Here is a 15,077-nt window from a genome sequence, read left to right as displayed (position 1 = left end):
TGGGCTGGAAATTGTCTGATGGTGATGTTCTATGACACAATTAAAAAGGAAGTTCTTGTGACATCCTTTCAAATGTGTCTCGATCAGAATCGCGGAGGGTTGGTGCCCCGCGTGCAAAATCCACTGGGAGCAACAGCCCTGCGGCACTTGTGGCTGCGGGTTGAACCCTGAGTGCTTTAGGGTTGGTACTGGTGGCCTTGCAAAGTCACAGCGGACCGAAGGGGAGCGTCCAAGCCGAGGTCCCCAGTGCAGGGACCTTGAACAGCAGTGCTGCAGAAAATGGTAGATGTGGTGCGTGGGGCACAGGGGTCAAGTTCCTGAGCTGCAGGGTGAAATGCTAGGCTCCAGCACTGTGTGTCAGCCCTTTGGAAACCATGCAACACCTGAACAAACCAACTTAGTTGTTTATGATGCCAGAGGACTGATCCAGTGAGAAATAGATGAGCATGCAGAAACCCAAGAAGTAGTTTTTCAAGATAATAAACATCAAAGAAACCTTTTTCAAGTGAACCATGCCACGTGGCAGGTACTTCCCTTGTGGTTTGAAGAGAGAGCATTTGAGGCTGTAGGGTCTAGTCACAAGTGTCACATCACCACTTCTTAAAGTAACACCTGGGCTTTGGAACAAAGGGAAGTTGAGAATTGCATGTCCTTAAATGAAGAGCCCTGGGTGAAAGGTAATAGTTAATGCATATAGCTAAAGTAGTAGTTGTTTCTTCCATTCTGTTTAGCTATGTACATTATCCAAAACTTCCACTTAATTTCAGCAGATATTAATCCATCACCCCTTTCCGATTCCCCCAGGTGACATCCTTAGTGAATCAATGATAAATAGATTTCCCTTCTGGGGTTGCACCTGCTTACAGAAATTTGAACAAATAGCCTGAATGGAACTAAGTATTTGCATTTGTGATAATTTACTTTTTATGGACTAATAAAAAAATATAAAGCTTCATTCTTAGAGCCTCATCCTGAGAAAAAAGCACCCACATATCCTCAAGAGATCTCTTTTTAGGATCAGCACTGAGCTGCAGAATCAGTACCTCCAGTAATAATCTCCCACACTGGCCAGTAATAGCACATTTCATCAGCTATCGTGTTTTTGCAGGGAGTGGTGATGTGTGATTCATAAGCCAAGTGTCTGCTAAAGCACATTTTGAGAAATCAAACCAGGAAGTTGCACTGAACAACATTACCATGGAAATATTCACTGGGGAGGGAGGACACAAATAAAAACAGTGAAACTTGCTAGTCAGTTTAGGACGTTACTGGTGCTTGGGTGTACACCAAATACAGGATGCGTGTACCAGGGATGTTTACATCTTTTCAAGAAAAATCTTCAGGCAGAGATCTTTTATCCACTCAAAAGACACAAGCCAGCATAGGATACTTTGAAGATGCTTCTCATTAATTAGAAGAGTCAGAAACAGGTTTTTGGGCTATGCAGCAATTAATTTAGAGGCTTCAAAGACTGTTACCAAACTGTCTGCAAACAGGAGAAATTTAGGATTGAATGCTCACCTTGAGCCTTCAGTCTTCATGGAAATTCTCTTCAGGTGTACTGTCAGAACTCACAGCACACAGTTACTGTATGACTGACTGGGATGCCAGCAGGGAGAACGTAGTATCAGAGCAATACACATCCTGTGGTCTGCGTTGGGAACTGCCTGCCACGCACTCTTACCTCCTGAGCTGAGGCATGAAGTGCATCACTTCTGCATTAGAAGATCTTTCTGCATTACTCCTGCATGAGAAGATCATCTTGCAGAAAGAGCAGAAGGAGAAAACCAGTAACTTTTGCCTCTGGGACAAACTCCTTTTGGTACGGGACAAGACTTGGCTACCTCATTTAAATAAATAAGAAAACCAACATGAGAACTTCATAGCCACAACTTAAAAAAATAGTAATACACATAATAAGTGAGTAATAACACAAAAGATAGTAGCCTGAAAGGACAAAAACAAAACAAAACAAACCCCAACACAATAGTTGTATGGTCTTTGAACACCTCTGTGTGGAATTCCTCAGGCGTGGCATTAAGATAAGAAATCATTGAGCAGGCCACCACAAGATGTCAGTATTGCAGAATGGTTGTTCCTACCACGTACAGAAAAGGTCTTTGTATCCTACAAGCATTTGGCGTTAGATTTCATTATTTGTATGATGACATAATCTGGCCTTATTTTTTTCGACGATTGACATTAGGATGTAAGTCCAAAATTGGCTGCAAAGGGAAATTTCTTAAATGGCTTTTTATTTTTTTGGGGGGGTCTCTTTCTCTGTCTTAAAAACTTTTCTAAATGCTTTTACAGGGTCAATATTAACAGCACTACTAATGGTATATAATGCCTCGTAGCCACCAGTGAGTTGTTTCTAGCCTGGCTAGAAAGCATTCACTGAAATTCAGCCTGCATATTAACATGTCAGGAGGTTGTCCAAAGCTCTCTGTTGCTGCATGCTAGGCTTTTTTTAAGCCCTCACACTGGCTGGAGAAGGGTATTCTGGCTTCAGTTCTGTGGAGGAAAGGGAAAGAAAGCGTGAAACTATTTTTGGCTTCCGTTTAGAAAGAAGGGTACTTGCGGTAGCGAATCTTTTTAAAGGTGTCCAGCAACACAAGCCAAATCACAAGCAAAAGAAAGAATTTTTTTTTCCCATTTCCTTTTGCAAGAATAAGAGACCTGAACAGGTTTTTTGTTTGTTTGTTTCTTTCAAATCAACTAACCAGCCTTATTTGTATTTCACATTAAAATTCATCTCCTGTTTTAGTGGGATGCTCTGTAGTTTTTGCCTATACCATTCAGTCCTCGAAAACAAAACATCTCCTGTTGCAAACAACTTTCTTGCTCTCCCGTTGGTAGGGCTGTCATCAGCCCTGCTCCAGCGCCAGCAGCTAGTGACAGGCTTAGCACACAGCAAGTTACTGTGTCCTGCTTAGGGGACACCAGTGGGAGGGTGTAGTATCTGAGTTCAAAGCAGCCAGAAAGCCGTTCTGCTGCATTTCCCTACCAGTTTATGTGAGCTTCTGTCCATTCGGCTCTTGACAGTGGCAATGGGAAGGTGGCATGTTTAACCATCTGAAGATTTTGCCTATGAGTTTGGCCACTATTTAGAGACTGTTTTATTGTCACGTTCAGCTCTGGTACCTTCAGGGACCAAAATGAGAAGAAAGAGAAAAAAAAAGAAAAAAAAAAAAAGAGTTCACTTTTGGATTTTTCAGTCCCTTGCAAAGACAACTGGGGAGTGCCATGCTGAGACGCAGAAGGAGGCAGATGTGTTCAGTGTAACTCGGTCAGATCTTGGTGGCTCAAGTATTGATGTTGGCATGGAGAAAAATAGTACTGTGTATGCCTTTCTGTAGTAAATGTGCTGTGGCACAGGGCTATCACGGTAAAAACTTTCTTATCCCTGCAAGGACTGTGTTTTAGGGTAGGTAAGGGTAACTGTTTTAGGGTAACTTCCTAAGGATCTGCCTGTGAAAACCATGGGCTTATTTGATGATTTCCCCATGACAGTTTGCATGAAGCTGCATGAACTGAGTGCTTCTAACTTTAAATTGTAGATTAGATGGCAGCCACACAACTTTATTTCTTTTATGATAATGCTAAATGAAGATTTAGGAATAGATAATGTTTCTTGCATGTCTCAAAAGTATTGTTCCATAATAGTTTATAACACACCATCTGGTTTCATTAATGTTTTATCAAAAACCATGGCTGCTAAATTGTTCAAGCCATTCAATAGTAGGATTTCCTCATAAATTAGCCAGAAGGAATGGCTATCAAACTACTGTGCAGGAGCCACAAACATTTATGTAGGTCATATATAAACATTTTAAAAGCATATTATTCTACATGAAACTACAGAAGTCTAAAAAATGTATCAGTAACAAAATCTGAAATGAAGCTTATTCTCCCTGCTTCTTAATTTTTATTTTTTTTTTTTTTTTACATCTTTGGTTCTCAACCAGTTGGAAAAGGACGTACAAAGTCAAATGATGAACTGTGTTAAAGTACCAAATATTAGGGCTTTAGTTTTTTTTTCAGTAAAACATTGCAAACAGAGGGTACCTGTTATTGAACCTCCAAAAAATGAAGCCCTTCATCTTTGTATCTCTGCACATATACACCTTTCAGACTGTAAGCACTCTGGCAGGGTTGTTTAAAATATAACTGTGCAGCACATGGCACTATTTAAAGTATAACTGTACAGTGAGTGCCTCCTACTAGGGGCAGGTAGGTACAACTGGTTGGAAATAATTACAGAATAAGCATTGAATTAATAAATTGTACTTCCACTCATAATTGTTCTACCGTTACATTTTCAGATCAATAAAAGATGTGAACCTAAAATTAATGCAGTTTATATTGATTTTGTTATTTATAGACAACCATAAAGTTACAGTGAATGGAAAAACTAAGGGAAGCACATCTAAAGAATACATGGAAAGTTTAGGACAAAATTGGCAAAATGAGGAGTTAAATTTTCTGTGGGAAAGAGCCCGTGACTGAAGCTGCCTGCAGAGAGAAAAGCTGACTATAAGGAACAGTTTTCTTTGACAGCTCCCCAGGTTTATTCTGATTCACAGGATTCCTTTTGCATCCTCTGAATGAATGTGTGTGCACAAGCGCCCTCACTCACTATCCGACTGTGGGAGCAAATGCTTTGGGCAGAATTTTCCAAAGAATCTGCAGTATGCGATGGCAGTTCCTCACACGGCAGCCAGCCGGATGGTGTTTGTGTTACGCTGACGCAGAACTTGAGCATGGCCGTAGTCAAGCCTTGCAAAATGTTCAAAAGCTAACATTAATATTTAATTGAATAACACAAAACACGTTTTCATCTACTGCAACATTTGTAGCAATAGTTTTAAAACAAATTTAAAACATTTTGTCTCTCCCCTTTTTTTTTTTTTTTGTGCCTCCTTTGTTGTATTTCCCAATTATGTTGCAACTCCTTAACCCCCATTCTCATCACCTGTTAACTGTCAGCTCAATCTCTCTTTCAGAACTGAACAACTGGAATTCCTGTTCCAGAGCAATCTGAAAGGGGTTTCTCCAGGAGAACAAAGTAAATGCATTTTTAAAGTGCCCCCAAAGGTAGAAATTGAGAATTTTGTTTAGAGATCTTTGAAGCAGGCCATGGCCCACACAAGGAGCAGATACACTGAGGAAAAGACCACAAATGGCAAAGAAGCCAGTGGCTTTAGGAGGCTGTCCTGAGGAGCTGTGAGGCTGCATTTCCATTACAGGGTGAGTCAGGGCTCCTGGGGCTCCCCAGGGAGGAGCCCTGCAGCCAGGAGCCATCTGCACCTGCTGCTGTGGAAATGCACACTGCAAGGGAGGATGAAAGGAAGACGCCACCCCATTTCACACAGTGCTGATAATTCAGCTCCATTGGGTACCATGACAAAGGTTTCGTTTTAAAGATATTTCATTTTTCAGCTTGCTGTTGCTGCCTCCTAGTTGCAGCATGCAAAGGGTTTTCTTTTCAATGTTTTACAGGCACTGAAGTAAGAACGTACTTGTGTCTCCCCCACTAAAGGGAAAGCAGGGTGAAAAGAAGAGAGTTCTTTTTAAAAGGAGCAAGGGCTGGCAAAAAACTGTGTCGGCTGCTAATTGTATGGGAGATCCTTTTATATTATGCAACAGTGTTGCCCCCAAAAGACAGCAAGGTATGGGGTGCTGTGGGTCAAAACAGATTGGTTGGTGTGGAGGCTGCAGCTGTCCTGAACAGAGGTGGAACCACTCCACAGCAGTGGCGTCCTGCAGATTTGTACAGGTGGTGGCCAGGGCCTAGAGTCACACAACTCCAGGTTACTGATGCTGCTTGTCATATTGCAGTTACACATACAGACCAGGTCTTCACTATGCTGGAAAAAAACCAAAATATGAAACAAAGTATGGGCATATTCTCTGACAGTTAAAACTTATTTTATTTGCTCTGTTATAGGTCTGAATCTGGCGTCCTTGCTGCTTGCACTACCCTTGTTTGTCTGAATGACACACTGATTTGGGCGAGTAGCATCTGTAATGGGTGACGCAAGGGACCTTGGGTGGATGGCTTTCTTACTGTCAGTACTACCCTCTTTGCAACTGGGAGATGGGAATGCACTTCTTCTTACAGCACTGGTCACAGTCAGCTCGAGTTGGGGCTTATTTGGTTCTTCCACAGTTACTCTCCAGCCTCACCAATGCCAATACACCACAGTGTGAGTGATGCAATTTCTAAGAGAGAAGAAAGACCCGCTGTGTCCTGAGGAGGAGGTGTTCATATGAAAGGAAACAATGAGCAGCTGGTACTGGGGAAGCATGAACTGCAGTCATTCTTCTGGCTAGGGCCTTGTGACTGCAGACTTCAATACTGAGAATCTTATTTCAACAATATCTGCTTTTTCCTCTCATTCCTTTCCCCCATCATTTCAAACAAACAATTCCTGTTGGTATCAAGACCAAAGAGTTCACATGAGCATCAGCTTTAGGAAACTTTGCAACTACATAACATACAGTGGAGCTCCTACTATGGCCTTTCTTGCAACCTGGCACATCCAGATCTCTTTTCCAGTTTCTGATATTCACAAAAGGTGAGAATATAATATCCTTGAGTTCTCTACTCTCCATCAACTTTGAGTGAAGTTTTACTCTCTCCAAAATGAAAGGGGACAGGTAAGGATGGGCTAGGCTCACCATTCTCTTGTAACTGGAGAACCCAGAAAAAGTCAAGCTTGCTCTAACCTACTTGCGGTGCTCTTTCGCAGGCAAAGTCCTCAGCAGAATTTTTTCCCACAAAAAGGACTTAAGAATTTGGTGCAGTGTTTTTGAACTTCATAAGAAAATTTATATTCCTGTCCAAAAAAACTGTACAGCTATAACATAGCTCTGGTGGCTTTCACAGGATTTGTTTCACTGACTGAAGTGCAAGTAACAAACAATGAATACAAGTAGGATGATCTCTTGACTTCGCTCCATCTTCAGCCTGTCAATGGCTGAAATGATAACAAACCTAAGAGTAAACAAAACAGTATCTTTCTCAGCTATTGGACAGGTTCTCATCTATTGATAAATCTACATAATATTCCCTGCTCTAGGCAGCAATTTAGGCATTGCAGGCATATCCTCATAAAACCTAAGACGAAAAGGATTTTTCAAGGCATGTACTGCAGTAATTCAACTAGATTTACTGCAGCCTTTATCATGTCTGCTTTCTTTTTTTTTTCAACACAAGTTCAAAAGTAAGAAATTTGTATTTTCAGAAAGCAAGTTTTTATTAAAGGAATTTTGATAAAGAAAATGTTAACTATGCAAAAGAAGTCGTATCTTCAAATTCCAACAGCTGATTTTAGTAAAATAGCAAGTGAAACATCAGCATAAAAAAATCCTCAAAGAGAAATAGCACCCTAGCACATCAGAGAAAGCCCATAATTCCTGGAGTCTGTGAAATTACAGACAGAAACATCAGATGATGTTTGTATACAACATCTTGTCTTCTAGGAATTTATTGTTCCAAGAGCCTGTAAAAACTTACATCAATGAACTCATAGTCAAATTCTCAGTTAACTTAAGCCTCAGTTATACTTATCTCAGTAGAGCAATGTTGATTTACCTCAAATGAGGGTTTACATATAGCAATTTCAAATATTTTCCCTTGGTACAGAGTAAGCGAAGATAAAAATTCATAAGTGCACAGCAGAATTTGATATCTGGCCAGCTTTTAACCCCATTTTAAAAACTCAGAGTAACTCTACAAATTCTTAAGCATCTGCTACATTAGAGGGGTTCTAAGTTAAAAATCAACAAATTGAGCATGGAGAACAATGTTTGCAAGATGAAGGACATGTAACAGATGCATTTAAAAAAAAAAAAAAAAAAGAAAAAGAAGCCAAGATGTGTCAGTTACTCTGCAGAGCAAGCTTTGCTCAGCTGTCAGTGTTTTTCCTCACACTATGGTGGTTTGAATAATTTTGCAGTAAGCAAAATTACTTCAAAATAGAGATTACTGTTAATGAACAGACAACTGAGCTTAAACACAAATTGGATGCAAGGTCTGTTATGAGCCAAGATTACCTTACACTTCTGTAGGGCAGAGCAGCCTGTTTTGTCTGGGTAGCACTGACCACTGGGTGCTTGGCATATTATCAGCTCCAGGAGCAATCATGAGGAATGCAGCTCGTATCCATTTCTCTGTAAGAGAAGTTCCTACTGCCTTAGGTGGTTCATGATCAGGCCACCAGTAATGAGGATCCCTTGCCATCTTCCTCTCTCTTTTATAATTATGAAAAAAATACTACTGCTTCTGTAAGCTGCTATTTTCCCAGCAACTTGAACTAAATGCTAGTTATTTCAGGTACCAATTAAAGCATATTAGATCTCTACGAAATTAATCAGCAGTGAAGTAATTCCCACCGACATGATGAGCAATTTCCAAATTTCTTAACCCAATACAGAACCAAAATGTCTGGATTTCAAAAAACAGGAGCTGATTCTTGCCTGCTATAAAATCTGTTTTTCTTTTGGCTTCTATCCTTATTCTGCCATGTACAACAGCTGAGGATATTTTACATGGTAACAAATTTATTGATCCAATTTTCCCAGCTCTTCCTGGAACCTCCATGCTCCCTCCCACCAAATTTTTGTACACATTGAGTCTGGGAAGGGCTGCAGAGCTGCAGTCAGGAGTTACAGGTTGGTCAGGAATTACACTCATTGTACTCCCACACTTTTCAAGTTCCTAATCCACCCATATTGCATCTTACGCACATATGGTGGAACTGTGAGACATAGTTGAGATCTCATTGTCAGAGCTATCCTGAATCACGATCTCCAAGAGAGAAAACACCACATTGATACCATTTCCTTCCAGTTATTTATTTTATCCAGTAAATACTATGTTTCCTCATTTTAAAAAGCTGTTTTATGGAGAACATGGGGTTTGTGGTTTCCACATTCATGCTAAAGTATAACACTTATGCTGCACATCTGTCTATGAAAAACTGTTTTTAAGAATCAACTTCCAGCTGTAAATGAATTCCAGCAGCTTTACCCCTTTCCCTGCCTCAGTGTCTGTAATAATAGCCAAGCAACCGTGCTGTACAGTGCACGTAGGTAACATTGTACAACTACCAGACACATTGTAAGAGTGATAACTAGGGCTTTTAGCAGATTGAAGCTCTTTCATACTTGCCATTTTGGCAAGTGTAAAAAGCACAGATCACCACAGCAGCTAAACTCATTTCAGCTGTCACTATCAACCTTTGAAGAAAGATGCTTACAACCCCTGGAAAAAAGGGTGCCCTATGACCTTTTGCAAGTTTGATTTATTAACATCCAACTAAATTGGTTACAGAGACCAAAAAAAAAAAAATCAAATCGTGCATCAAGATGCTCCAACATTGTTACAAATTTTTGGAGTAAGTGAAGCAGAAAGGAGGAATGATCCTGACTACAGAAAGTTTTCTGAAAAATCTGAAAGCCAGTGATAATTCTAACACATAAGATACCTTTCTTCATTCTGAAATCTAATGCCCTATCAAAATAAACAACAAATTCAGCATTTAGCAGCTTTGCATATGTAATACCTCATACCTGTGGTATATTTTTCCAGTACTAGAACTAGTGAAATACTGTTAACATAAATACAAGACTGCCTGATTCTCAGGGATACCAACCATCTCAATGATGTGGAGCTGAAGGAGCTCATCACCTCCTGTAGATCAACGCCCCAAACATTCTCATAAGCTTTAATACAGTTTTGTTTTGCACAACAAAAACACCAAATCCACAATTTATATAAAAAAGGAACCATTTAAAATATTTTTTTAACATAGGACAACTATTTATGTGGAAAATTTCTCTTATTGCTCTCAAAAGCTGCGGCAAGAAAGTATCTAAGAACTGAACAGTACAATAATACGCTTGGTGATAAGTTACAGCATTTACTAAGCTTCAACAGATAAGCCAGATACCATGTGCAGTTTCTTATGAACCCACAGCTGCTGGAGTAAGTTGCACCCCCCAGTAGCTAGAAAACAGAAAGGATTAGTTAGTGAATATTATATGTTTTATTTATAGCAGGCATAATCCATAAACAAAAACATACTCAACCAAAAAACCCTTTCATTTTAACTTCACTCCTTTGAATAGCAGTATCTGACTCCAGCCCTTGCAAGATGTATTCAATTATGAGAAGTTGTATCTCATCCTTCCCTCTATTACATATGCACTGTCAGCCAGGTTTTGCACTCCTCTTCATCTTGCACCCTCTACATGAGTTGTACACAAAAAAAAAAAAGCTGTATTGAACAAAATATGTTGAAGATTTCCTGCTCTGCAAAGCTGGTCATCAGGAGAGATGACAGAAGAGATTGACACAAAAGCCCCTCTGCTCTGCTCTTGTGAGACTCCACCTGGACTACTGCATCCAGTCCTGGGGCCCCCCAACACAAAAAGGATGCTGAGCTGTTGGAGTGGGTCCAGAGGAGGGCCACAAAGATGGTCAGAGGGCTGGAGCACCTCCCATATGAGGACAGGCTGAGAGAGTTGGGGTTGTTCACCCTGGAGAAGAGAAGGCTCTGGGGAGACCTTGTAGTGGCCTTCCAGTACCTGAAGGGGGCTACAGGAGAGATGGGGAGGGACTTTTTACAAGGACACGTAGTGACAGGGTGAGGGGCAATGGATTTAAACTGGAAGAGGTCAGATTTAGACTAGATATTAGGAAGAAATATTTTACTATGAAGGTGGTGAGACACTGGCACAGGTTGCCCAGGGAAGCTGTGGATGCCCCATCCCTGGAGGTGTTCAAGGCCAGGCTGGATGAGGCTTTGAGCAACCTGGTCCAGTGGGCGGTGTCCCAGCCCATGGCAGGGGGGTTGGAACTCGATCCCCAAGGTCCTTTCCAACACAAACTATTCTATGATACTATGAAAAGCAGATGGAAGGACATAAATTAGGAGTATGCTGAGCAGCTGTAGGTGCACATTTCTGTAGCACGCTCCCCTTATCAGATCTGGCTCCAGAGCACAAGCAGGAAGAAAGTCCTGTCCCAGTCAAGGAAAAGATACAGAAGCAGGCCACAATGTTTCTAGGGAAAGTTTTTAACTACAGCTTTTAGGCATGATTTGTCATTTTAAAGCTTGTTAGAATGGACTGTTTTCCTACTCTTTAGAAATTTTTTTAATGAAAATGGGACACTGAATAAGGACTTTTAGGTATGAGGGGCCTCATAGAAAACCTAAACAGGACTGTAAACAGCTGAGGGAAAGTGGGGGCATGGGAAAGGATGAAGCTTTTGTTAGGTTGTTTTTTAGACCAGCACTGGACCTCTGTGCAACCCCAAGGTTGGCCTTGGTTGTATGTTCTGTTCCCATTAATTTGTGTTCCTTTCTGTACAGTGATCTGTCTTCAACACTAAACTACCAAATAATAAGGTGACTGTGTGTGCAACCACCACCTCCTTCAGGGACCAGGTTTCAAAAGAAAGCAGCAATCCTACTTCCAGTCCCTCAGAAAACTTATTGATGGAAGAACAGATCTCTGTGATGTTTCCTTCTCAAAATTTTGGCTATTTTCGCTCTTCCTTCCATGCATCTAATTTTCCAAGCTTCATATAAAGAACCTAAATACTTTACTGGATCCGTATTTCAAAAAGCATCTAAAAGAAGTAAATCAGTGCTGGCAAACTAACACATAAAGCATATCTCAGAAAGCATACCTCAGAGAGCAGAGATTAAGAAGGGAATGCAATGGTTAATGGTGCACTCCACTTCCACTCAGTCTAAAGGGCACTTTATGCTGTCAAGAGTAGTCTCCTAAACAAGTTATACTGTTTCATAATCCCAAGTTTACACTGTACCAAAATCAGAAACTAAGTGTCAAGCCTGCAAATCTGTAAGTAAAGCTGGGGGTTTCTGTTTGTATGAACACTATTTCCCTGGATTTCCTTGTTATTTTTTTCTTTCTGTGCTGTGGAATTTGAAAACTCTGTTTTAACACCCAAAGGCCTGACTGAGATGCTCCGTCATCTTGATGAAAGTTTATAGTGAGTTTTTTATTTTGTGAATGGGTGCACAAAGAAGGGCAGTGTTAGATGAGTGCTTCATAAACTGCCCTCCAAGATAATATTAAGTAATGCTTATAAAGTCATCAGAGAGATATAACAGCAAGCAATGATCATCAGGAAATGTTAAGACTGATCCATTGGGCTAAACAGCTTGGGGATCACGGCTGTGTATGAAGGGAAGCAGTAAGTTGCCCGATATGTTCTTTTTACCATTCAGGTTAGAAATGGGGAAAAAAGTGCCTCAATGTCAGTTATTAAAAACAAGAGCTGTCTTAGTTATATTGCAGAAAGCTACTGTAAGTTTTGCTCCCATTAACACATCTGAAGCTTTGGGGAAGAAAATTATCAAAATTCCATATTTTACCAAGAATAACTGTACAGAGTATATGAAGGTTTGTGAATGATGAATATATTTTTATGCAGAAATACACAGAAGAAACATCAAGCCAATTTCCTTCCACTGCTTAAGATACAGTTGACAGAAGTTTAACAACCAAACCCAATTGTTGTGTACAAAAGTAAGCAGGGATAACTGTAGTGCAGTTGGAAACATAGGTTCAGAGGTTCATTCACAAGTGGTTACACCAGGTTTGCAGATGTGTATCAGAGTTTTACAAAAGGAGCTATTACTTGTGCAATTATTTTGCTTCATGTATTTAAGAAATGCCCTGGATTATGCTCAGGCATTATTTTTCTTGAGAGGATAGTCAAATTCTGAAGTTTACCTTAATGTGGGATTTCTGCTGAAGAAAGTTTTATATAAGGCACTACTCAGCCCGATGCTTCTTGTTATTAATCAAATGTATTTTAGATGCAATATACAAGGCAACACTGCCAGTCTGATTTCTCAAAAATCATGGCTCAAACACCCAATATGAGATTAGTTTTGTTTAACACTTGCTGATTTTAATGCATTACAATTCTTTAACTTTGCCTTTTGGACTCTAATTCTTTGATTTCAGATGCTGTCAACTATTAGGTCATATTAAAAAGTATGGGGAAATCCCCTCCATACACAGAAAACACAAACCCAGCAATCAGATCAGACAGTATTCCCAGCAGCTGCGAAATATGATGATGAGCAAGTTTAATGCATCCTCCACTAATTTTTTCTCCCTTTCTTAAAACTTCTCTCCCCCTTTTGTTGTTAAATTAATGTTATTTTTAGTATAAATGGTAATTACCAACAGCAAGGATAATTACAAATATGAACTAATTTCTGTAACGAAGTCTTGACAGTTAATACCAAGAATAAAACACAGGAAGGAAACAAGTCACAAAGAGATCCTCACTCTCCTTGAAAAGCCAAACAGCCCTCAAAAGTTAAGATCTCCTTTGGAATCAAAGCCCAGATTTTGTCTTCATATTGACATGAACCTTGCCTTGTTGTAAGCTGCTGGTGTGGTAGTCAAGTCTTTAAAAGATGTATTAAATAGAAAGAATTATGCTAACTTCTTTGGTAATAAATTACAGAAGTGACAGTGAGGCAGAGTTCCTGGGCAAAGTGAAAAATGGTGAAAAAGCATTCATCTGCCTGTAAGACAATGGGGCTTCAAGGTAACAGAAAGCAACATTCAAATGTACATCAAATCTGACATCACAGATTTGGTTTAAAATGGACGCGTTCATAGTATTTCCTTCATGTTACATATAATACATGGATCCATTTTAATGGGCTTTCTTTAGAACAATGCAGAAGCACACAGTAAAGTGGAAGCTTTTCTAAGCTACTAGTTCCCCTAGAAGTTTTCCTTGTCCGTGCCCTGTCCAGTTGTTCCCACACATAAGCTAAACATGTCAACAACATTTGGGTTTATTTTGTGTCATTAAAGTGGCACATAAGAAAAAGAAAAGGGGGGGAGAGGGGGTGACAGGATACAGATCTAAACTTGAAAACTGCATTATTGCCAGAGAGTCACAAACACATAGAACAGACTTGAAGAATAATGAGTCAGGCTTGAGTTGTGGATAGGTAGGAATGTAAATTATTCTGTTAATGACCGTGGCATTGTGATTTCATGGAAAAAATAAAAACACTGCCCATCTCTATAATCTCCATTCAAAAGTGAGACTTCTGCTACATTTGTTTTCTGCTGTACTTCTGACCTGTGGTTTAGTAGTTTCACAAATTTACCCATACATATAAAATTACAGGAAAGAGATGCAATTGATTTAGTGCAAGACAGTTGAATATTTATCTGAACATAATAAACAGAGGAAGATCAAAGACTCCATACATTTCTCCATAAGGCAGCTGGTCTTTTTTTAAATATAAGATCTTAAATATGCTGTTTATTTCTTTAAGAGGTAGAAAATATCAAAATACTAAGAAAAAATGTCTAGCTTAAAACAATCAGTTTTCTTACTTTTTAAAAAGTCTTACTGTTGCAGTTTTTAGGTTAATAAAAACAAATGAAGCTATGGAAGCACAGGATTTCGTGCTCTGTATAGATTTTAGCTACTGGAAAAAGAGAGAGCTTCTTCACCTCGTCAGTGCTCAAGTAGTATATGCAAAGCATCTCCTCCTCTTGCCCCGTTGGGGGCTATAAATCTGAAGATTCCCAATGGAAAATCTTGGTGATTCCTGAACTTCTAGCACTACATTTAGCCAGGTACAGTTTATGTATAAGGCAGCAGAACCACTGACGTAAGCTCAGAACTACCTCTTCCATAATGCTAAGAGCAAAGCTAACAGAAACAAAAGCTTAAATCTTTTCCATAGGTGGTAAAAGATCATACTCAGATTCCAGCACCAGCTGATAATTTGTTTTAGCATTTTATACCAGCCCAGAGACAGCTGAACTACTGATTGAGGAACTGTGGAAGCCTACTTACAGTTTGAGTTACTAAGGCTTGCACTCTGATTTCTCAGCACAGCTAGGAGATGCTGATGTTACTGTCTCCAATGCAACTCAATAAGGCATAAGTTAACTCAGAACTGACATTATTACACATTGGAAAAGTAGTGTAAAAGCTCCTCTTTTCCCTCTCACTGTTAAAATTCAGTACTATTTATTAAATATTT

The sequence above is a fragment of the Pterocles gutturalis genome, unplaced genomic scaffold (assembly GCF_000699245.1).
Source record: "Pterocles gutturalis isolate BGI_N339 unplaced genomic scaffold, ASM69924v1 scaffold3612, whole genome shotgun sequence".
Lineage (NCBI taxonomy): Eukaryota > Metazoa > Chordata > Aves > Pterocliformes > Pteroclidae > Pterocles > Pterocles gutturalis.
The sequence above is the reverse complement of the archived record's forward strand: the minus strand, read 5'-3'. Positions refer to the sequence as shown.